Raw genomic sequence first — 21,504 nt, forward strand, 5'->3', positions numbered from 1 at the left:
TTAGTTTATTAAAACACCAAACCACGGCAAGCGCAACGAGCAACCACACAAAGGGAGCTTGTCAATACTCGTTCCACACGAAAATCCATTTTCATGCATTGCAAGTGTCCTTGCAAGCGGAAAATGGTCGAATCAAAACCAGCAACGTGCCCGGCTCACACTTGAACGCCCCTAAACGATGAGGGGTGCGGTGGCAGCAGTGGAGAAACTTTCTTTTAAATTGAACTTTACCTCCGCAACGGCCAGCAGGTTGAGTGATTGGTACGGGTCGAGAACAGAGGAAGACACCGTTTTATGGATATGGAAAAGTTTTTCCTCGTCGCTGTTGGGTGTTTATTTCGAAGCCCATCATCAACCGTCCATTGCACGAGACGAGTCTATTGTTCTGCTACTGTTGAGAAAAAAATGGGCGTCAAAGAAAAACTTTGACTTTTCACTTTACGCTATGCCTTCGCTGAAACATTTAAACCACGTAGTTTTTTGTTAAAACTTTTTGATAATTTGACGCATTTCTACAGCTATTGTGCAACTATTGGCTGAGGCGTCTTCATTTGACCAGTATCTGGTCGATACAATCAACTGAATGGTAACAATACTCTTCACTACTACAAGAAATTCAAATCTGAAAGTAATTTATGTTGCACGTCATATAACAAAAAAACAATCGATGTCCCGAGTTCAAATCCCGGTTGAGCCCTCGTATATATAGCATCACAATTATGATACACACTGCTGAGTTTCACTTGATTGTTTCTGCTGGTCTGCCCTGCTGTCTATTGTTTCTATCGGCTCAATGGTCTAGGGGTATGATTCTCGCTTCGGGTGCGAGAGGTCCCGGGTTCAAATCCCGGTTGAGCCCACGTATTTTATAGCATCACAATTATGACACACACTATTGTGTTTCATTTGATTGTAGCTGCTGGTTTGCTCTGCTCTCTATTGTTTCTATCGGCTCAATGGTCTAGGGGTATGATTCTCGCTTCGGGTGCGAGAGGTCCCGGGTTCAAATCCCGGTTGAGCCCTCGTATTTTATAGCATCATAGAAATGGAATTCTCAACTATGTTTCACTTGATTGTTGCTATTGGTCTGCTCTGCTCTCTATTGTTTCTATCGGCTCAATGGTCTAGGGGTATGATTCTCGCTTTGGGTGCGAGAGGTCCCGGGTTCAAATCCCGGTTGAGCCCTCGTATTTTATAGCATCACAATTATGACACACACTATTGTGTTTCATTTGATTGTAGCTGCTGGTTTGCTCTGCTCTCTATTGTTTCTATCGGCTCAATGGTCTAGGGGTATGATTCTCGCTTCGGGTGCGAGAGGTCCCGGGTTCAAATCCCGGTTGAGCCCTCGTATTTTATAGCATCATAGAAATGGAATTCTCAACTATGTTTCACTTGATTGTTGCTATTGGTCTGCTCTGCTCTCTATTGTTTCTATCGGCTCAATGGTCTAGGGGTATGATTCTCGCTTTGGGTGCGAGAGGTCCCGGGTTCAAATCCCGGTTGAGCCCTCGTATTTTATAGCATCATAGAAATGGAATTCTCAACTATGTTTCACTTGATTGTTGCTGTTGGTCTGCTCTGCTCTCTATTGTATCTATCGGCTCAATGGTCTAGGGGTATGATTCTCGCTTCGGGTGTGAGAGGTCCCGGGTTCAAATCCCGGTTGAGCCCACGTATTTTATAGCATCACAATAATGAAATTCTCAAATATGTTCCACTTGATTGTTGCCGCTGACGTGCTTTGCTCTCTATTGTTTCTATCGGCTCAATGGTCTAGGGGTATGATTCTCGCTTCGGGTGCGAGAGGTCCCGGGTTCAAATCCCGGTTGAACCCTCGTATTTTATAGCATCATAGAAATGGAATTCTCAACTATGTTTCACTTGATTGTTGCTATTGGTCGCTCTGCTCTCTATTGTATCTATCGGCTCAATGGTCTAGGGGTATGATTCTCGCTTCGGGTGCGAGAGGTCCCGGGTTCAAATCCCGGTTGAGCCCACGTATTTTATAGCATCACAATAATGAAATTCTCAAATATGTTCCACTTGATTGTTGCCGCTGACGTGCTTTGCTCTCTATTGTTACTATCGGCTCAATGGTCTAGGGGTATGATTCTCGCTTTGGGTGCGAGAGGTCCCGGGTTCAAATCCCGGTTGAGCCCTCGTATTTTATAGCATCACAATTATGAAACACACTATTGTGTTTCATTTGATTGTAGCTGCTGGTTTGCTCTGCTCTCTATTGTATCTATCGGCTCAATGGTCTAGGGGTATGATTCTCGCTTCGGGTGCGAGAGGTCCCGGGTTCAAATCCCGGTTGAGCCCTCGTATTTTATAGCATCACAACAATGGAATTTTCTACTATGTTTCACTTGATTGTTGCTCTTGGTTTGCTCTGCTCTCTATTGTATCTATCGGCTCAATGGTCTAGGGGTATGATTCTCGCTTCGGGTGCGAGAGGTCCCGGGTTCAAATCCCGGTTGAACCCTCGTATTTTATAGCATCATAGAAATGGAATTCTCAACTATGTTTCACTTGATTGTTGCTGTTGGTCTGCTCTGCTCTCTATTGTATCTATCGGCTCAATGGTCTAGGGGTATGATTCTCGCTTCGGGTGTGAGAGGTCCCGGGTTCAAATCCCGGTTGAGCCCACGTATTTTATAGCATCACAATAATGAAATTCTCAAATATGTTCCACTTGATTGTTGCTATTGGTCGCTTTGCTCTCTATTGTTTCTATCGGCTCAATGGTCTAGGGGTATGATTCTCGCTTCGGGGGCGAGAGGTCCCGGGTTCAAATCCCGGTTGAACCCTCGTATTTTATAGCATCATAGAAATGGAATTCTCAACTATGTTTCACTTGATTGTTGCTGTTGGTCTGCTCTGCTCTCTATTGTATCTATCGGCTCAATGGTCTAGGGGTATGATTCTCGCTTCGGGTGTGAGAGGTCCCGGGTTCAAATCCCGGTTGAGCCCACGTATTTTATAGCATCACAATAATGAAATTCTCAAATATGTTCCACTTGATTGTTGCCGCTGACGTGCTTTGCTCTCTATTGTTTCTATCGGCTCAATGGTCTAGGGGTATGATTCTCGCTTCGGGTGCGAGAGGTCCCGGGTTCAAATCCCGGTTGAGCCCACGTATTTTATAGCATCACAATAATGAAATTCTCAAATATGTTCCACTTGATTGTTGCCGCTGACGTGCTTTGCTCTCTATTGTTACTATCGGCTCAATGGTCTAGGGGTATGATTCTCGCTTTGGGTGCGAGAGGTCCCGGGTTCAAATCCCGGTTGAGCCCTCGTATTTTATAGCATCACAATTATGAAACACACTATTGTGTTTCATTTGATTGTAGCTGCTGGTTTGCTCTGCTCTCTATTGTATCTATCGGCTCAATGGTCTAGGGGTATGATTCTCGCTTCGGGTGCGAGAGGTCCCGGGTTCAAATCCCGGTTGAGCCCTCGTATTTTATAGCATCACAACAATGGAATTTTCTACTATGTTTCACTTGATTGTTGCTCTTGGTTTGCTCTGCTCTCTATTGTATCTATCGGCTCAATGGTCTAGGGGTATGATTCTCGCTTCGGGTGCGAGAGGTCCCGGGTTCAAATCCCGGTTGAGCCCACGTATTTTATAGCATCACAATAATGAAATTCTCAAATATGTTCCACTTGATTGTTGCCGCTGACGTGCTTTGCTCTCTATTGTTACTATCGGCTCAATGGTCTAGGGGTATGATTCTCGCTTTGGGTGCGAGAGGTCCCGGGTTCAAATCCCGGTTGAGCCTTCGTATTTTATAGCATCACAACAATGGAATTTTCTACTATGTTTCACTTGATTGTAGCTGCTGGTCTGCTCTGCTCTCTATTGTTTCTATCGGCTCAATGGTCTAGGGGTATGATTCTCGCTTCGGGTGCGAGATGTCCCGGGTTCAAATCCCGGTTGAGCCCTCGTACTTTATAGCATCACAACAATTAAATTCACTACTGTGTTTCAGTCGCATTTTTATGTTAGTCTATTATCTCTATTACCTCAATGGTCTATTCGTAGCAGCAGAGAGGTGATGATGATGAACCTTTCTATCAACCTTCAAAAAAACATATGACGCTGATCACGGTCACTGACACGATAATTTTTGATGGTTTGTCTTAAATTTCACTTTTAATTCTATTAAATACTTGTTTTCTAAGACACTTTTAACAGCACTACAATTAACAGCTATTCATGAGGGAAATTATCCTATCCAAATATAAGATGCTCTTGCACTGCTCTTTTGCTAGCCTACAGTTCGTTTGCCCAGTCCTTTGACGGTCTATACCGCTGTGATTTTGATTGAAGCATTGACAATTTTCCCATTAAGATGCTTCTTGCCGATAAATTTCCAATTTTCCATCATCCTTCGCGGCGTTTTCGAATCGAAGAAGCGTTCTACTCTAATCTGCACGGTGCGCATGGCTCGGAATATTCAGCAGCTCCTAGCAGAGTGGAAAGACGATGTCACCCGATGGTTGTCCATCCTAAGTGGGTGATTAATTTGTCAAACGGTTTTTGAATAATGCGCCGGACACTCCCGCCAACAAAGAGCTCTCGTGTTTTCGAGTATTTGATTGTCGGTGGCCAATTTGAAGGTTTCAGATCCGGGTGACTTCGACTGACATAAGATGCTTTGTCCCTCTTCCTCCTATACAGCCCATTCGATAAAAGCTATAACCAATGAATAGTTCCCAGTTATTGTAGACCAGACTTAATACGAGTAGAATCTATGTTTGATTGACTGAAAGCCCCCAGGTCAGGTACTTCTGATTCAATAACACATTTCAATCGTATGCAAAACCTTTCAATCGTCGCAAAGGAGAGGATTGCAAAGATTCGAGTTTAGTCTCTTCTCCACTAACAAGTGGATGATCGCTCCTATGAAATGAAATGCTAGGAAGTGACTGTGGCACTTTGATTATCAAGCATGTTGTAAGTCATATTTCCCACGTACTACAATTATAATTTCATCTCATTAAATTGTTACAAGACAATTACCATGTACTTCTTCTTATAATAATTGAGTTTCTAGTATTACAGTTCATAAAAAAAACTGGTGAAAAACCACTTTTCCAACATCTTTTTTTTTTTTCATACAAACTTACAAACAATGCTAAATCATGATACCTTTCTTTACTTTCGACAACTGTTAGTGCCTTGATGCAGCTTTCCATTATCCCAGTGGAAGTAGAAATGAAAAAATCTTAGATTCTTCGATCCACACTGGTGTTCAATCCTTCATTTTTACAGTGCGCTTGCTTCCCTTACACTTTCGAAAACTTATTCCACAGGGTTTCGTTTAACTTCGCAGCAGAGGTTCAACTTCGGCAGCGAAATCTCTTTTCCTATTGCATGCCCGAGCTTCCATAGCTCGTCTTTTTGTGTTCCAGTAAACTCCGGTGGAAAGTCAATAACTCAAATTGACTTAAATTATGTGAACAAGATAAATATTCGATTCTCGTTCGGGCCATTTTTTCCTCCGAACCTTTTTCCAGTCATTCCTAGTATTCGTCTTCCAAACCAAAGTCATTCCCGGTGTGTGGTTTCCTTTGTGTGCGTTAGGAAGGGAATATGGGCAAGTAAATGTAAAAAAGTTCGTGTTACAATACGTCGAAGATTTTTTAATCGCAACGAATCTTTTTTGCTCATGTCAATGTATGTTTCTAAAGCAAGTAAAATAAGTAAAACTTTGCGTCTTTCCTGTGTTTTAGAGAACCGGTTCTTTGGGTTCGAGAAGGTACGTTGGGTAAAAACCGTTAATTTAAAATACTTCACAAGTAACACGAAACTATTATGAACTAAACAGCATAAAACTATGATTTCCGACACACGCGGTAGGTATTTCGGTTTTTAATATAAAAGCTTATGGTAGGAATCACTACCTCTAGCAGAACGCTGTACAAGCCACTTCTAAGGAACTTTTTCTCTAGGTCAAATTTTTGCTCAAAGTATCTGAACATTGAAGAACTTTTCATATTTTTTCTTCATCCAAAAAAACAAAGCACGATTCGGCGAGCTCCTTTCCCAGCGATAATCTGCAATGCAGTCGCTTTGCTTGGAGAAAAGCTTGACAAAACTTAAAACGGAACCAGTCGACACTGCGCGGCACAAAGAAAGTGTCGGAAACTTTACTAGACTAAAGCCGTCCAATAAGCCGAGTCTTGGGTGTGCCCGAACTAACTGCCAACCAACTTTAAGCAGTATCTAACTCGACTCTAGGATACTTGGCTAACGTATTGCGATCGAACTGGGCTGGCGCTAGGGAAATAGGTAAGCAAAGGCGTCCCTTCGGCGAACAACCGTTCCACGATCAAGTAGTTGTGCGTGCTGTGCCAAGCGGGAAAATTCAATTTATTCGCGTGCAAACTTTTTATCCCGCTTCCACGCGGCAAATTATTGACATTTGCCTCCCATTTTCGGCCCGCATGCTTTAATCCGGCTGGCGTCCTAGCGTCACGTATCTATCAAAAAACGTCTTCCCAATCCAATTCTCCCCTGCTCGCGCGGGAGATGCGCACCGTAGCTGTCAAATAAATAGCAAAGTCGTTCACTTTCTACACTTTCTTTCCTTCTCTCCCTTTCTCTCGTTCGTGCTCTGTCACCTTTTTTTTCAACCTTGTATTTTGACCATCCCTACCGTCCGCTTCTTTGACTTTCGATTGAGTCTTCCCTGGTGGTTGTTGTGAGGAACCCGCGTGCCAACCAGTAAGCGGGCGAACGTCAGTGAAGCGTAGCGAATAGCGAATAATCATATTGATCACCATAAATCATCGAGCAGCACGGCACGGAAGGCGCATTTTTATTTTGGCCCACCGGCAGACGATTTCATTACGTTTCTGCCCATTCCCGGCGCTCGTTCGTGAGGAGTGACGTCTAATAACAAAAACCGGCACGTGCGGCCCGAACGGAACGGACGGAGAAAAATGGTAGCGAGCGGCAGATAGAATCCTTCCGCAGGCATCTCACAACGTTCCATCGGCATCTCACATCGCGTTTTGTCTGTGTCCTTGCACCGCTCGAGCGGATAAGCATTTCTGAGGCGAAGGCGAAATGGAAAAAAATGTGAGCTACTTAATTATCATTTTTGCAACATGTTTCGACACTTTACGGTACCATCCGGTGCAGTGTCGCGAGGTTGGAGCATCCTTGTGCCCATGATTGGATTTATGTTACTCCACTTCTTCTCACTCAACTTTGGTTCCTTCTTTTGCGTCGCGCTCTGCCACGCAGATAATCCTACCGGCGAAAAGATGATCCCCCTTCCCAGCATCACAAAGCTTCGGTATACCGGTATACGTGTCAGTCACAGCTTTTCCCAAGCGAACTCGTACAGAGAAATTGAAGTGAAAGTATGGACGGGTTTTGTGGGCCTTCGATCGATCGAACCGACCAATTCGAACACGTGTATGCTCCCGAGCACGATGGAGGTTGCCGAAAATTTCGACAACGACTGTTCGCTTCCGGATCACTTCACCGAAACCGCGCGCGGAAACGGAAGCAAATGTAACGGTGGCCTAGAATGGGTGAGCATCCGGCAGTCCACCGGTCATTCTTATCACTCGCTTCCCGGGGGGCACTCGGCGCTGTTTGTGGATTGGCATCACGTTCGATTTCGTTCGTCCCCGTTTCCGTACCCGGGGTGCGGTAGTGATAATTTTGTTTGACGCCGTCCCACCGCACAGTGGGTAAGACCAGTGGAATAGAATGGATTTATTATTTCCACCAAGTGATATTCTCGTTCCTAGATTAGTATTTGGGAGATTTACGTCATAAGGAAAAAACTATAAATTTTCACCCATACCTAAAATGCTCTTATCGTACAATGAGATGAACTATTATATCGTTTCTTCCATAATTTTTGGTTCACCTAACTTCCACCTTTTCATCCACAGTGCCTTCAATTTGGAAACCTGCCAAAACCTGATCCACACAACTGGCCATCGAACTGCCGGAGGTGAAAAATAGCAGCGTGGACAAAAGAAACAACATTGTCAAGCGGTAGCGCTCAAATTGGAAATTTTACTCCATTCGCGGGAAATGTGAAGCATCAAATAAAATTAAGATGTAACATGAAGACCATCAACAACCGGTTCGCTTTTGGCTCGGCTCCTATGCCCCTTGTGGATAGCGGGTACGTGTTCGTGTGCACAACTTTCGAAAGTCCCCGCAAGTCCTGGCTGCGAGCGAGCATGCACATAATTTATTGTAAGTCCATAAATCAAATCTTGTTTCGATCATCTTCTGCTCGCCACCAAATCCCTTGCCACCCAGGCGAGGTGGAAACTCGCGATTTCTTGTACGAAATGATTTTGAAATTTATCATTTTTCATTTTCTCCTTCAAACTGTGGCGCAAATAACACAAGCTTCACACCAATCAATCTGTTACTTTACACCGTTACCTTGTTATGTGTGTCGGGTTGTTAGTTTTTTTTAACCATCCAAAATTATCCCAAAATTATGGGAACATTTAAGATCTCGAGCATTTTCATGATCATAGTTCTCAAAAATAACAAGGAGTAAGATTCTTTCCGTGTAAAATTCGGATCCGTTGTTCTTCAATTATAATAATAAATCGTAGAGAAATGGGTGAGATTGAGCTTATTCTCAAGCCTAATATATTCAACATATCTGCGTTTGAGTTTGCCCTACTGCTAGCGAACCCTTCAGGCAAATCCCCTAGAGCCAGTGATCAATACGTCGGATTTAGAAAATTGGTTATTCTAGGAGATTAATTTCAATATCCTAGCAGCAAGTTGAGCACAACGATCTCCAGCAATGCAAGACAAAGCAGCAAAGGGAATTCCTGGATGTGGTCGTACCATTTGCCAATTTCGAACCAGCATAACTGTACGCACCAACAAACGAACGTGCCTGTTACCCGAAAGTGCGTGCACGAATTCGAAAGTTCATGCTTCCTGTGGCTTTGCCCTCACCATGTTTACCCTCAGAAGAAAAGAGAGATAGGAACGGAGAGAGCGTGCATCCGTTTCCTTTTAAACCCACGACCTGCCAAGGGATGCCTGTGTCCTTCAGAGAAAGGGTTGTTCAAAGTTGTTTGAAGCTTCCTGGCAAGACTTCCCTTCGAAGTAGAGGATACCAAAAAAGGAGTTTCCGATTTGCGAGTCCAACGAGAAAACACGGATCGACAAAGAACGGAACTGCTACCATCGGTTCGGCTGCGGTTGTGGTTTCATCCCTCCGCCCCCAATCCACCTATCCTCGGTGCAGCAGAAATTTATCCACCCTTCTACGCTGGCCACCCACCCATTTCATATCCTGTTGCTTTTTACCAGGCGAAGACATTGTGGAAAGTAGTAAAACAGTGGAGGAGGAATGAAATATTGAATGGGGTGGAAAAACCGAAGACCGGATGGAGTATCTGGAATGGCTACGAATCCTAGAAGACTACCAGGAAAGCCTTCATACCACACACGATCGATCTGTTTCTAATCGATCTGAGGTTTTACATCTTCCACGCACAATTTTCAGCTCCCTGCAAGTATGATTTTTCGGAACGATTTACAATATTATTCGAATGCATTCTTTATGTTTTATATTCATAACGTTACCACTTATTGACGTATGTTTTTATTGTATTTTTTTCGTATGCAATACGGTTTAAATGGGGCATATGTCTGAACTAGTGCAAACGAACACAAATTATGTTTTCCGGGACTGGCTTCTTTTATACAAGGAAAGCATTAAACTTAACTTAACAGGATTGAAATCTTGGGCAATTCAAACATACTATCCAATCTTTTTCCCCTTTTTAAAGAAAACTTTACGTACTTGATACCATTAACACATTTTATTCTGAACATTCGGTTTTTGTTTCATTTCAATTTTTATATTCTTATACATGTACTTTAATTTTAAAACTTCTCAGTCCGAGACTATTTTTTAAATTTGATACCAAATCCCCGTTAACGAATTCATCCTGAAATATCCCATTTTAATCATTTTCCAATCCAAACATTCTAACTTGGCTCCATCGGCTAGAAGATTGGTTCAGGTGCACCGGCACCATACAGGCTGTACGGTGTTATTGAATTTAATCTTCTACTCGTCAATGATACTTGAAATAAATTAGCACAAGCAGCAGACGTCTGAACGCTTCCCAATTCCAACTCCCAAATCGAAATGTCCACCAACAACATACCAACGAGCGAGACGATCTAGAATCCGTCGCAGTAAATTGCCATTTCGCATACAAATGGGAGCGAGACGTCTTGGAATATTGCTCCATGTTCTTCTTAAGGATCGAAATTTCGACTTACCTTGCAAGAAGAAAGCTTTGAGCTCGTTAGGGGTGGATTAATCGATTTTGTTCTTGCCTTATTCCATCAATCTTGCCGAACATGGTAAGCGTGCTAATATAGATCAGACTCATTTTACATAATTCTTAGTAACGAACTTAATAGCGGTGTTTCAATTTATTTGCAAACGAAACGATTTAATCTACTCTGCCTAAAATATTGTTCTAGGGGCTAACAAAAATCATGTACTAAGCATTTTGTCATCTTTAATTTAATAAATAACCTTAATTGAAAGAACAAAATAGTTGTATCAAATTTGGATAATTATAGTTAATCTAGGTAAATATATATTTGATACACCTACAAAACACCTTTCTTTCAAATTCAATCAGACGATTATTATCGTTTTTGATTACCCTTCGCTGAGATGGTTAAGCATTTCTCAATTTTCAAAGAACACTCGAAACGTTAACTTCCCTTTTATCTTTTCCACTCACCTGGAACCAACACTGTCAACCCAAAGTCGTTTTCAAGAAAATACTTTTCCCTGACAACGATGGATTTTTTCTTTGAGTGCAATCGTGGCCCGTTATACGAGTTGATAATCAATACTAAAGACATTACAGGCCGGGAGGAAATGCTCGTTAGTCGGCCGGCATCGATTCCGTAGCCCACGCTGGGCCAGAATTCCAAAGTATGTCCTCACTCGAATTAAATTATTGTCGCTCATTTCATACAAACGAGCGGCTCAAACAAACTTTCAGCAACCAACACGTAACAAATGTGGGAGGAAAACAATCGAGAAAAAAGGGAAGCAGCGCTTAGATTCCTCGGCGAGAAGGAACGGCACGCGATCAAGATCCGAGCGAAAAGTAAACGAAAGCATGGCTTCAATCGGGGGTTGCTTTTCCGTTTCGCACAACCACCGGTACGGATAATCCTACCCATTCTCACCGAATTAGATGTGTTACGGCCAGACAGCGTGGGTGGAAAGTAACGAAGGGTGAGGACATTGTTTATGTATTCAAATCACGCTTCGAAGCAAGTCGCAACGGAAGGAAGTTCCACCAATGTACCGTTCTTGAGTAACACTGGCAGCCTTAAGCATCCTCGTCGAGTGTCTTAGGACCAAGGTACCTGCCGTTGACCCCGGTACGATCGGTCGGGCTTACTTTTTTCGATACGAAGTACATAAAACGAACAACAAATCCGAATGACCCTGAACATGTGCATCCACGTAAAATGTCTAGAGGGACAAACATTACAGGATGGCGATGAAGCAAAAAAGAAAACTCCACCAATCCGGGCCCCGGAAGCAGACATCGATCGCGGGACGTGTCCAATAAATCGTGCCGGTATGGGCACGCGACAACCGCAACAACTGTCAGCCGGAAGAGCAATGGTGATAGGAGTCATCTTTCGAGGGTAGTAAATCATTGGCTTGCGTTTCATAAATTATTAGCCGGTGGAAATTTATTGTGCCGTGGAAAAGCGGGACGTAAACAAAGCGCACAACGAATCGAACATTTACCAAAGGAATGGCCGGATGGTGGCGAGGTGTTAGAAATGGTGGAAATTATGTTTTAAAGTCAGAGGTTTTATTGTGGCGACGAAAGCCTGTTGTAATCAAATAAGTATTGGGCAGTGTAAAAGTGGTTAATAATTTGAGTTTAGTGCTCAAATTGCTCAAAAAGTTGTTTAGTGCTGTTTCTCAAGATCGTTCAAATGTTTTTGAGTTTGAGAATTTAAACGAAGTTAGACGGTGTGTTCAATAATTCATTGAGCAATAAATTTGCAAACAAAAACTATATTTGAAATGCTTCCAAATGGTCATCATGCATAAACTTTTTCAGCAAAAACCCGTTACTAAAGTACTTTACTAATTATAAAGTGCACGACTCAGCTAATTAGTAATTCACTTTTCCAACAATAAATCCAAACCTATGAAACAATAAAATTACTATGTATGAAATTATTGAAAAATCAAACCATGCTCCTTCGGTCCACTCGACATAATGTTTGCCTTATTTCCCGTACCACGTTCGTCTGACGGAACACGGTTTGATTCGTGAAGCAAAGCAGATAAACTTTTCTGTTTGGTCTCACCAGTGGTTTTAAAAGTACACGATGGGATTGAGATTCGGTTATTTTAGGTGTTCCGAAAATAGTTCATTTTTCCATGGAACAGCACCAAACATGAGCTAGCCGTCGTGCCGATTATGATTAAAGTAATGGAAGTACTAACTTATATCTATGTAAATTTTTACAATTTCAAACAATTCTCAGTCAAACACTTTTGACCGAAAAGTGCACTCTCCAGGGAATTTGTGCGCGATGCTAACCTAGTACATGCCAATTGCGGACGGCAGCAAACTATGCGCCAGCCAGCGCCGGGTCGAAGTGCATAGAAAAACTCGTCTTGAAAATTTTCAAATGATCATTAATTTGGAGTGCGAAAGTTTTCCTATTAAAATAGCGTTCCAGGTTCAACAGCCGGGGTCCGCCGATAGTTGAGCCAAACAACGGGGTTTAGTTTTCGCGAGTTTGGCGCTTCGCTGACAGTTGGTTTCCATCACCATCATCGTTCCAACATTTAACGATTTGTTTTTTCCTTTGCCGCGTCTATTCTACGGCTCACGAGCGAACCGGCCGACGAGTCATGCTAATGAAATAAACGATACTATCGGTACAGGAAAAATGTAAAGCTACTGCGAGCTTAGGCAAGAAAGATTTGCTAGCGAAAGTTACAACCACATCCGAGGAACCATCCGGAAACCAACCTCACCGGAAGGTAGAGATACAGTGACGTGCTAGGTCGCACCATAAATCTTACTTTCAGTCCCTGCCGAATCAAATGTCCACTCTCAGGGGAGCTCTAATTGGATTATCACATATTCACGAGCAACACCGAGACACCGGTGGTCCGAAATTACGCCAACAATTTCGTCACCCAACTTTATTTTTCGACGATGCTGCGTTCCCCGGAGGGCAAACACCAGCTTCCATATGGTGGTATTTATGCGTGAGCTAGCTTGCGCTCTCATCGCTCGCTCGCTTCGACAAGGATTCACCACCAACCCGGTACGGCACGGCAGTGTCCTAATGAAACGATTAATTGCGCCATCACTTTGGCTATCGCTTTAGGATGGCTTTTTGCCCGCGAGTGCCGAACCGAACGGACGGAAGAAAAATTCGTCACCCCGCACGGGAAGGGAGAAATGTAGCCGGAGAAAAACCGGAAAACATAGTCATGCTCCGGGTTGGTCCACCGGGAGTATGAACACATGAATGGGTCACATTTCAACGCGAGCTGCGGTTCGTGCAACAGCATCCCAGCCCTCGGAACGGTCAGCGACCGTGTCGGGACCACTTCGGAAATGTGACATCATGTGTCAGAGGCGTACATCTGGGCCAGTCATGTGTGAATTTATGGACGTTGTCCCCCGGGAGTGGGTGGATGATGCGAACCGGCTTCCCGGCTGCGGTGAAATTATCCTTTTTACTTACAGAATAAATTAACAGCCCGAGTGCACAAATGGGAGGGAAAAAAACCAGTGCACAACGCACACATACAGTATGATATTCTTGCAAATGATTCTTGCCTTCGGAACGGTCGGAAAAAAACCCCGGAGGGTGTGCATTTATATGACGATAATTCACATTCGTAAATTTGTGTAGTGTAGGGGCGGAAAAAATAAACGCAGGGAGGGCACGTTACTGAGGGAGAATTATGATATTAATTGACGAATTGTACTGATATGAACGAAAACAACTCATTTTTTAAATAAAATAATTAGCAAATTGATCAATTCTCAAAATTGTCTCTTCATGGTAAAATTTTCATTTCTTATGAATATCATAATTTAACACATACTAATTGAAATAATTTTTGAATGGCTTTTACATTTGTTGCTACTCTATAAAATTATACTTTAATTATTTTCGAATACGACAAGTCTGTGTGGATAGAAAAACGAGTGGAGATTGAAGAAAACATCACAACCCTCAAAGCGATGCATCCAGATTAGTGAAGATAAAATCGTTCGAAAAAAAGGTGCAGTATGACAGAACGAAATCAAACATAACGGAAGAAAGAACAAACGGTCATCATCGCTGCACACTTCTGGCAGCCGCCAAGTTATTCAAAAACGGACCGATTCATTTCAATAAGGACTCACAAAAGAAAAAGACCCATTGAGGACTCCTTTGGGAAAAAGTGCAACCATCGACGGCCGATCGCCGACTTGACTTCAACGAAACGCCACTCGAATGGCGCCCGACGTTGTTGTGACCAACGTGCACATTGGAACGGTGGACATTTTTGTCCACTTTGTTCTTCCACACAACTTCTTCAACCAATCTGTCCCGCGCCACTTCCGATCGCACTTGCTTCCGTCGATTGGTCAACAGTAAATCCTTTCCACTTCCGGTTTCTTTCGTTTCGCACGGTCAATACTTGTCCGATTGCCTTTTCGCATCCTTTGGCCAGACGGGGAATCATTTTACCGTCCCGGTCTCTTTTGGTGCTTTCAATCGTATAATTGCTTCTAATTAACAAGTTCACCGCTTTTCCTCGAACGAACGGGACGCTGGGAAAGGGTTGCAAAAACGCGTTGCAAAAGCCAAGTGGCCAATCGAAAGTCCAGCGCCATCCTTGAAACTCCTTCCGGTCCTCCTGCAAAGAAAGGGACCTGGCGCAAGTCACCCCTACCGGACAATCAACGCTTGACACTGGCAGCCGACAAGGGATCAAAGAAAAGGACACCGATCCCTTATTTCCACCGACAGCACAAAGCACTAATTATTCGCTATTCAGCTGGAAAATAAAATAAAGTTCCGTCCACTCGCTCCGTGGGCCGGGCGACCGAGCCGGGGAGCAAATTTACGCTACCGGTCCTCAAACCCAATTCATCTTCGTTCATTTAGCTGCCCCCTTTGTTTCGTCCATCCAACCCCCGCCTCTTTTGGGGACCCTTTCTATCGGGAAAGGTAAAGAAAAATGGCGAATATCACTCACCGGGAAAGAAGAGAGGCCGGGCGTTGCCCAGACCTGGAAGGGAATGGTCCACGAGCGAATGAATAATTTTGCAGTTTGTCCAGAATTTTATATGCAACTGCCAGCTTAAAGACGAGTGGCTCTTGGTCGGGACTATTAATGGGTGCTGTGCGTGAATTATGGCCCCATCTTCTTGTGAAGATATATATTTATGTGGCTCTGGAAACTTGGCACTAAATTCAGAAGGTGTGTAAATCATTTCAAACTATCGATGGATGTAAGTTAATGTATTGTAATTCTAGTGTTGATTGTAATTTTGAAATTTCTCTTTTTCATATCAATCTCAGGTGAATGGATACAGTTATGTCATGCGTTTTTCGTTTTACTTTTGAAATTAGCTCCTTTTCATTGCATCTCAGCGATGCATCTTTTTTCGATAATCCTTCGTAAACAAACAATACACAAGTATCCGAAACAATGTAAAAACGAATGGAGCATATCTTCATTCGAAAAATCTTTTAGACTTTACCACACAAAATACATTGAGATGAGGATTCTTTCGAAGCTTTCTAATTCGAAAGTTTGTTTGAGAAGGATTCTCACACAATTATAACATTATATAAAGAAGTGTTTCTTGGTAAATGAATGTCACACGCGGTAGTTTGAGTGGATAATGTTGAATGCTGAATACATTCCACATTCATTTCATTTGTACGAGTAGTTTCTCAATTATGGAGTGGATTAGACAGATACCGATCATTCCCCAACAGGGATGCATAAAACATACTCACGTTCTATTTCGAATTTCCTTTCGAAAATTGAAAACAATTTCTTTACCTCGTACTAACTAACACCGGCGATATTTGCGTGAAATCCATTTAACGCGTTCGTACATGATTCAGTGGTTGTTCAGTCGATTTTATCGTTCGGCATAAAAAATTGACATAACACCACGGCACAGCGAGCACAAAAAAGCACCTCCAGCGTGAGGCCAAGGCTCGACCGGTATGTTCCGAATGTTTTCGCGTGAAACTTTTTTCCTTGTTAAAAATGGCGTTGTGGCTTTGGAGGTTTTTTTTCTTTCCATCAGCTCTCTATTTCCCTCCTACCCCACGCGGGACAACAATAATAACGCGGCAGATAGATGGTGGCTGGTCATGTGAGAAAACCAAACCAACCCGGACGATGTCGAGATACAGGAAAATATGGCCACAGCAGAGCAAAAGAAAATGTTAGCGAAAAACAGTATTTTATGAATTTTAAATGATCAAAAAGCGTGAAATTGAATTTTGAATTTTTATGAAATATACACCCGGGATGAAACGGTGGAGAAAAAAAGCGGTTTCGAGCTCTCTCCCACTCCCAGAAGGGGAGGTTGGTATTGTGTCTGAGGAAGCTGTGCTGCCAGATGCCCTAACGTCCAATGTTGTTTTCAAAGTTTTAGAATGAGAATTATGGTGCTGTCGGTTCAACCCCTCAATGTTCGTTTCCGACAGGCCTGCTGAAGCGTTTATTAGCGTTTTGATGAAACAAGAGTTTAGCCATTCAAGTCGTAAAAAAAGAACCAAAGAAATGTGGCTTACATGATAAAATGTAAAAGCAGGGAATTCGATTGATACAGCAAAAACATGGTTATATGCTGCATTCCTTTTTTTATGGAATATCTAATAGAAATTCCATACCGATTGTTCACTAAATATCTATTTACATCCTCAGCTTATTGTGAGGATTCAAGCGATCATCTACAACTATAAATTGTAACTATCTTGACATTGTTGAAAGATAAAAACTTGTAATTCGAAGTAAACATTTTGTTCTTTATCAAGGAAAAGCTCAGACAACATGTACGGAAAAACAAAATTTAGTAATTTTGTGTTGCTTATTAAAATTTAATTGTATGTATTTCGATTTACCAGAGCAAAAAGTACCTTTGCGTGCGTTTTTTAAACGCACTTGAGGTAATTCAAAGTTTGCTAATTAAGGTTTGGTGCTCGTTCATGAGAGGGAGGCTTTTCACCAGGCTTTCGTAAAACTTTTTCGTATGCTCTCAGCTGTTTCCCACCAAGACGCGGCAAAAAAACCGTTGATTTTTTTTTTTTCACCATATTCACCAAACTGTTTCAATCAACAAAAGCATACAAATACTGCTTTAAATAATTTGATACGGTAAAAAACGGTTGATAACTTTAACATTACATTGCTCTGAATTATGGATGCAACGAAACTTGATTTAATACACGCCTCCAGGAAATAATGATATTAATTATGCCTGCTACGACAGTACCCGCTAACAGAATACTGACAATTCTCAAACCCGTAATTAACTGCTGCGAAGATGTCTTTGATTTTTTACCAACCAAACAGAAACAATGTTTATCTTTAACGCAACACTCCTTTTTATTGACTTTTTGGCTTATAAAAAGAATGGAAAATAACTTCGAATGCCCTTGGAAAACTATTTTCCCCACGACGATCACCCACGGGTACAAGAAAGTACGAAATTTTCTCTATTTTTCCTGCCGTAAATGAACTTCCATTATCGTGCAAACCGCTGAAGGCTGAAGAAACTCCAACATCTCTTGTCTCCCTGGCCCGAGGCGAACCCTGAAGCCAGTGGAAGATCATAGTACAAGAACCTGGCTCGTTTTCTTACTACCTCCCCCTCTCGTCCCCTTACTTTTGGTTCGGAAACTGCACTTTCCTCCCTAACGGCCATCACTTCCGCAAGCATTCCGGTTCTACTTCCACCCGTTTTGACCTCGCTAGCGGGGGAGAGGAGCGGGGGAAGGAAGTGAAAAAGTTAAAAGATTTTAATGCTAGTTTCATAGTTTCACTTCCTGCTACGAAATTCCGGTTTATGATGCTCGTTGAGGTTCCCTCGGGGATGGGGTAGGACGCCGGCAGCAACTAGCTCCATTCCCGGTGCTTATTCCCAGCCGGGCTAGGTCATGGTTTTGCCCGAGCTCGTTGCAAGCGAAATATGTACGAGAGTATTGGTGTGTGTACATTTTTTTATTATTGTACACGATGGAAAGGGGATGTAATTTATTTAAATTCGTAATGAGTTTCAAGTTAATTTATTATTTAAAAAGCAGAAAGTTTCCGGTGCTGGGTGCAAAGGCGAAAATTTTCCTATGAGTCCACACCTCGATGCGAACGGAAGTGCTTACGGTGGAAGAAAAGTACTGTTGAGCGACTGGGCCTTTCTCGTATGTCGATGAAGCACACAAGTACGAAAAGAGCAGTACAGTGTGGAAATAAACACTTTCAAAACATTTGTTTAAACGTACAATCGTGGTACAATAGGTTCAAATAGTCATATTGAGCTCTTTACTAGACTCTGTTTTATATTTTATACAATTATTTATCATGAAAATATCCATTTGAAACTATTTCAAACATCACTTATTCGTTTAAATAGTCTTGAAAATTGCCTTGACAACGCCGATGGAGACGCATGGTGGATGATGATTGAATACATTCAACTTCGAAAATGAGATAGCAAGCTGTCAGGGACAATGCAGGAACATTTTTTGCTTAAAAATTCATGCACAAATTGAGGCAGCATAATATCAGTGGTTTACTTGGGTCTAAAGGCATCCACATAAATTGACCCAGAAGCTACTGCATATGCACAAAGTAGGTCATTTTCTCGGAGAGATCACTTCATTTGATTCATTATCTTCGATGCTCAACTGATTGTGCCGCCAAAGGCATTTGGTTAATAGCACTATCATGCGACAGGTAGCTTGCGGTATGATAGTTATCTTAACACCTCGGGGAGGACGCTTATGCCGGTTGGTGCGTAATTTAGAATTCAATTTCATGCAACACTTGCTAACCGATAATGCTTGATTTAATTCACACTTCCTTGTGGAATCGTTGAAAGGCAAAATTGAAAGGATCAGGATAATTGCATCGATAAGCAGCCACCTTCAGCATGTGAGTGAAGTCAGGACACGATTTGATTGTCTCTCCATGAACACCCCATATGTTAATAATGTTTGAGTCAACCCATCTGTTTGGTTGGTTTCCTAGTTTTTTTTTAATATTATGAATTAGTTCAAACTCCCTAATGTTATTCTTTTAGCTCATTGACTGCCTTTATTTGATTAAAAAATAGCACTGCTAAGCACCTGAAAGGTGTCAAAACCGCACAATCGAACATCTTCAATCTTTGTCCTACCAGGGACGTGCCTCGTTACGGGTTACTCTTCGGCAAAACTTGTCACAACCCAACACGCAGAAAGGAACAACACACATGTCCTACCCCGTCCTCTTGCCGGGCGGACTAATGATGTAAACACGAGGTAGAAAAGTGCTGACAGTACGAAACTGGAAATGTTGAATGGGACCGTATAGCTCTTCTCGCACATGATTCGGCCACTGATACGCCAGCTTTCCGCCGCAGTGCTTACGATGGCGCGAAACACTTCCTCCCTACCGAGAACCGTCGCCTGTTGCAAGTAGCCGGAAAATTGAGGTTATTTGTCACGTAATTTGTCTCTCGTTGTGGTTTTTGGATGAAATCTTTCCCAGGAAGTTCGAGCAGTTCAACAGTGATGGAGACGGTTCTTAACAAAGAAAAACCACAAGCGAAGTAAGTTACCGTCGTACTGATAGATTGAGAGTGCTCTTCTCTTTCATGCAAAAAAAGCAATATTTTTGTAGTATTGCTGATTTGATTGGACAACGATAAGTCTATAATTGATTTATTTTTACATCAAAACTAACTCTGGAAAATAAGCCTAGCTTAGAATTAAATTTTGATGAAAAATTACGTTTTGCTTAGAAAACCTCAGACCAAAACTCCAACAAAATTTAGAAAAAACATCACCATATCGTCGAAGATTTATTCAAAATTTCCTATTCGCTTTAGTAATAACATGGATCATTTCTGTCCACAATTTCCTTTTACAATTTATTTGCAACGTTGTCTCATTTGCTTAGAAACGTGTATCACGTGGTATGCGTGGTTACTGACTTGAAAATTGTCGTCAACGACACACAGGCAAGCATACTGTTTCCATCAAACGCACTACGAGGTACCTGAGAGGTAACATCGGTAGAACCATCATTATGCGATCGGAATATGCACCTCCATAAAATAATCTTTCGGACAGAGTTCACTCCATAACAAGCCTTTGGTTTGTCGAATGACTTAAGCGTAACCAGGAGCGTATCTGTTTGCTGACATTAAGTGTAATTTTAATGACAGAACGCAACATACCCACTCACCGATAACGAACTTGATACTGGATGGTGAGCCTGGTCAACCATTCGTGGCGATAATAATGACGGAGTGAAATAAAAAATACATACTCCCATAGCAAATAACAAACGCTGGAATCGGCTGCTGGTACTCTAACTAGTGTTTGATATAGGTGACAACTATCAGCGTAGTTTAGTGTCTGCAACACTCATCGGTAAGTACTTTAGAAATCAATCTTTGTCCAAACGCCAGTTCAAGAGGATACGTTCCAGTTAACTCGTCGGCAAACCACAGACTCCAATCAGTTCCAGATGTAGGTGCCCGTCCCAATTAACAGGCAAATCTTCGCAACGCTGCACCTGTAAGCTGTCGGTCCGGGAAAGGACCATCGTTTGCGCGCCGTTAGACCAGACGTGCCGGTACCAGGGATAATATCCCCGGTGCCTTGCGGGGCCACCTTGTCGTGAGATGAAAGGATCCTCTCCGTAGACACGTAGAGCGTCTAACGCTCCGTGTCGGGCCTGTACCGGCTTTGGGTGAAAATAATTTGATACATCAGACTGAAGTTTATGCCCGCGTCGGCCGGATGAGGTTTTACTTGTTCCCAGCACCCCCTGCCCAACCCAACGTGGAGCTTTGCCTGCCAAAAGCAGTCTACCGTTCTACTTTCAAATGATTATGATGATGATGATAAGGGATACGGGCGTTCTTCCTTTCCGCGAGTGTGAAGATGAAAATATAAAAGAACTAAGAACAGATGCTTCTATCCGGGACAAGGCTTTGTGTAGGTTTCGGATAATCTTTCTTGCTGGTTTTGGTTTTATGTTGTATTCTATTTTACCGCAAGTAACGGCAACAAGCCGCCACTCACCCTAAGGGAAAGATGAACCTCATCACCTGACACTCGGCCCGGTTTTTGAGAAGCCGGCAAGAAAACGTACGCAAACGTACAAAGGTCACCAGCGTAACCAGTACCAGGGCACACAGCTACGGGAAAGCACG

The 21,504-nt window shown here is 42.5% G+C and overlaps 18 non-coding genes across 18 annotated transcripts; all 18 read left to right on the plus strand.

Annotated features, from left to right (window-relative positions):
• The first annotated feature begins 787 nt into the window (after positions 1–787).
• Trnap-cgg (transfer RNA proline (anticodon CGG)) lies at positions 788–859 on the plus strand. The gene has a single exon. It is a non-coding gene; the product is annotated as a tRNA-Pro (tRNA).
• A 91-nt stretch (positions 860–950) lies between these two features.
• On the plus strand, positions 951–1,022 carry Trnap-cgg (transfer RNA proline (anticodon CGG)). The gene has a single exon. It is a non-coding gene; the product is annotated as a tRNA-Pro (tRNA).
• Positions 1,023–1,113: 91 nt separating this feature from the next.
• Positions 1,114–1,185, plus strand: Trnap-ugg (transfer RNA proline (anticodon UGG)). The gene has a single exon. It is a non-coding gene; the product is annotated as a tRNA-Pro (tRNA).
• A 91-nt stretch (positions 1,186–1,276) lies between these two features.
• Positions 1,277–1,348, plus strand: Trnap-cgg (transfer RNA proline (anticodon CGG)). The gene has a single exon. It is a non-coding gene; the product is annotated as a tRNA-Pro (tRNA).
• Positions 1,349–1,439: 91 nt separating this feature from the next.
• On the plus strand, positions 1,440–1,511 carry Trnap-ugg (transfer RNA proline (anticodon UGG)). Its single transcript has one exon. It is a non-coding gene; the product is annotated as a tRNA-Pro (tRNA).
• A 91-nt stretch (positions 1,512–1,602) lies between these two features.
• Positions 1,603–1,674, plus strand: Trnap-cgg (transfer RNA proline (anticodon CGG)). Its single transcript has one exon. It is a non-coding gene; the product is annotated as a tRNA-Pro (tRNA).
• A 253-nt stretch (positions 1,675–1,927) lies between these two features.
• Positions 1,928–1,999, plus strand: Trnap-cgg (transfer RNA proline (anticodon CGG)). The gene has a single exon. It is a non-coding gene; the product is annotated as a tRNA-Pro (tRNA).
• Positions 2,000–2,090: 91 nt separating this feature from the next.
• On the plus strand, positions 2,091–2,162 carry Trnap-ugg (transfer RNA proline (anticodon UGG)). The gene has a single exon. It is a non-coding gene; the product is annotated as a tRNA-Pro (tRNA).
• Positions 2,163–2,253: 91 nt separating this feature from the next.
• On the plus strand, positions 2,254–2,325 carry Trnap-cgg (transfer RNA proline (anticodon CGG)). Its single transcript has one exon. It is a non-coding gene; the product is annotated as a tRNA-Pro (tRNA).
• Positions 2,326–2,416: 91 nt separating this feature from the next.
• Trnap-cgg (transfer RNA proline (anticodon CGG)) lies at positions 2,417–2,488 on the plus strand. The gene has a single exon. It is a non-coding gene; the product is annotated as a tRNA-Pro (tRNA).
• Positions 2,489–2,579: 91 nt separating this feature from the next.
• Trnap-cgg (transfer RNA proline (anticodon CGG)) lies at positions 2,580–2,651 on the plus strand. The gene has a single exon. It is a non-coding gene; the product is annotated as a tRNA-Pro (tRNA).
• Positions 2,652–2,904: 253 nt separating this feature from the next.
• On the plus strand, positions 2,905–2,976 carry Trnap-cgg (transfer RNA proline (anticodon CGG)). Its single transcript has one exon. It is a non-coding gene; the product is annotated as a tRNA-Pro (tRNA).
• A 91-nt stretch (positions 2,977–3,067) lies between these two features.
• Positions 3,068–3,139, plus strand: Trnap-cgg (transfer RNA proline (anticodon CGG)). The gene has a single exon. It is a non-coding gene; the product is annotated as a tRNA-Pro (tRNA).
• A 91-nt stretch (positions 3,140–3,230) lies between these two features.
• Positions 3,231–3,302, plus strand: Trnap-ugg (transfer RNA proline (anticodon UGG)). Its single transcript has one exon. It is a non-coding gene; the product is annotated as a tRNA-Pro (tRNA).
• Positions 3,303–3,393: 91 nt separating this feature from the next.
• On the plus strand, positions 3,394–3,465 carry Trnap-cgg (transfer RNA proline (anticodon CGG)). The gene has a single exon. It is a non-coding gene; the product is annotated as a tRNA-Pro (tRNA).
• A 91-nt stretch (positions 3,466–3,556) lies between these two features.
• Positions 3,557–3,628, plus strand: Trnap-cgg (transfer RNA proline (anticodon CGG)). The gene has a single exon. It is a non-coding gene; the product is annotated as a tRNA-Pro (tRNA).
• Positions 3,629–3,719: 91 nt separating this feature from the next.
• Positions 3,720–3,791, plus strand: Trnap-ugg (transfer RNA proline (anticodon UGG)). Its single transcript has one exon. It is a non-coding gene; the product is annotated as a tRNA-Pro (tRNA).
• A 91-nt stretch (positions 3,792–3,882) lies between these two features.
• Positions 3,883–3,954, plus strand: Trnap-cgg (transfer RNA proline (anticodon CGG)). Its single transcript has one exon. It is a non-coding gene; the product is annotated as a tRNA-Pro (tRNA).
• Positions 3,955–21,504: the final 17,550 nt, after the last annotated feature.

This window comes from Anopheles coustani, chromosome 3 (genome assembly GCF_943734705.1).
Source record: "Anopheles coustani chromosome 3, idAnoCousDA_361_x.2, whole genome shotgun sequence".
In the NCBI taxonomy this organism is placed as follows: Eukaryota; Metazoa; Arthropoda; class Insecta; order Diptera; family Culicidae; genus Anopheles; species Anopheles coustani.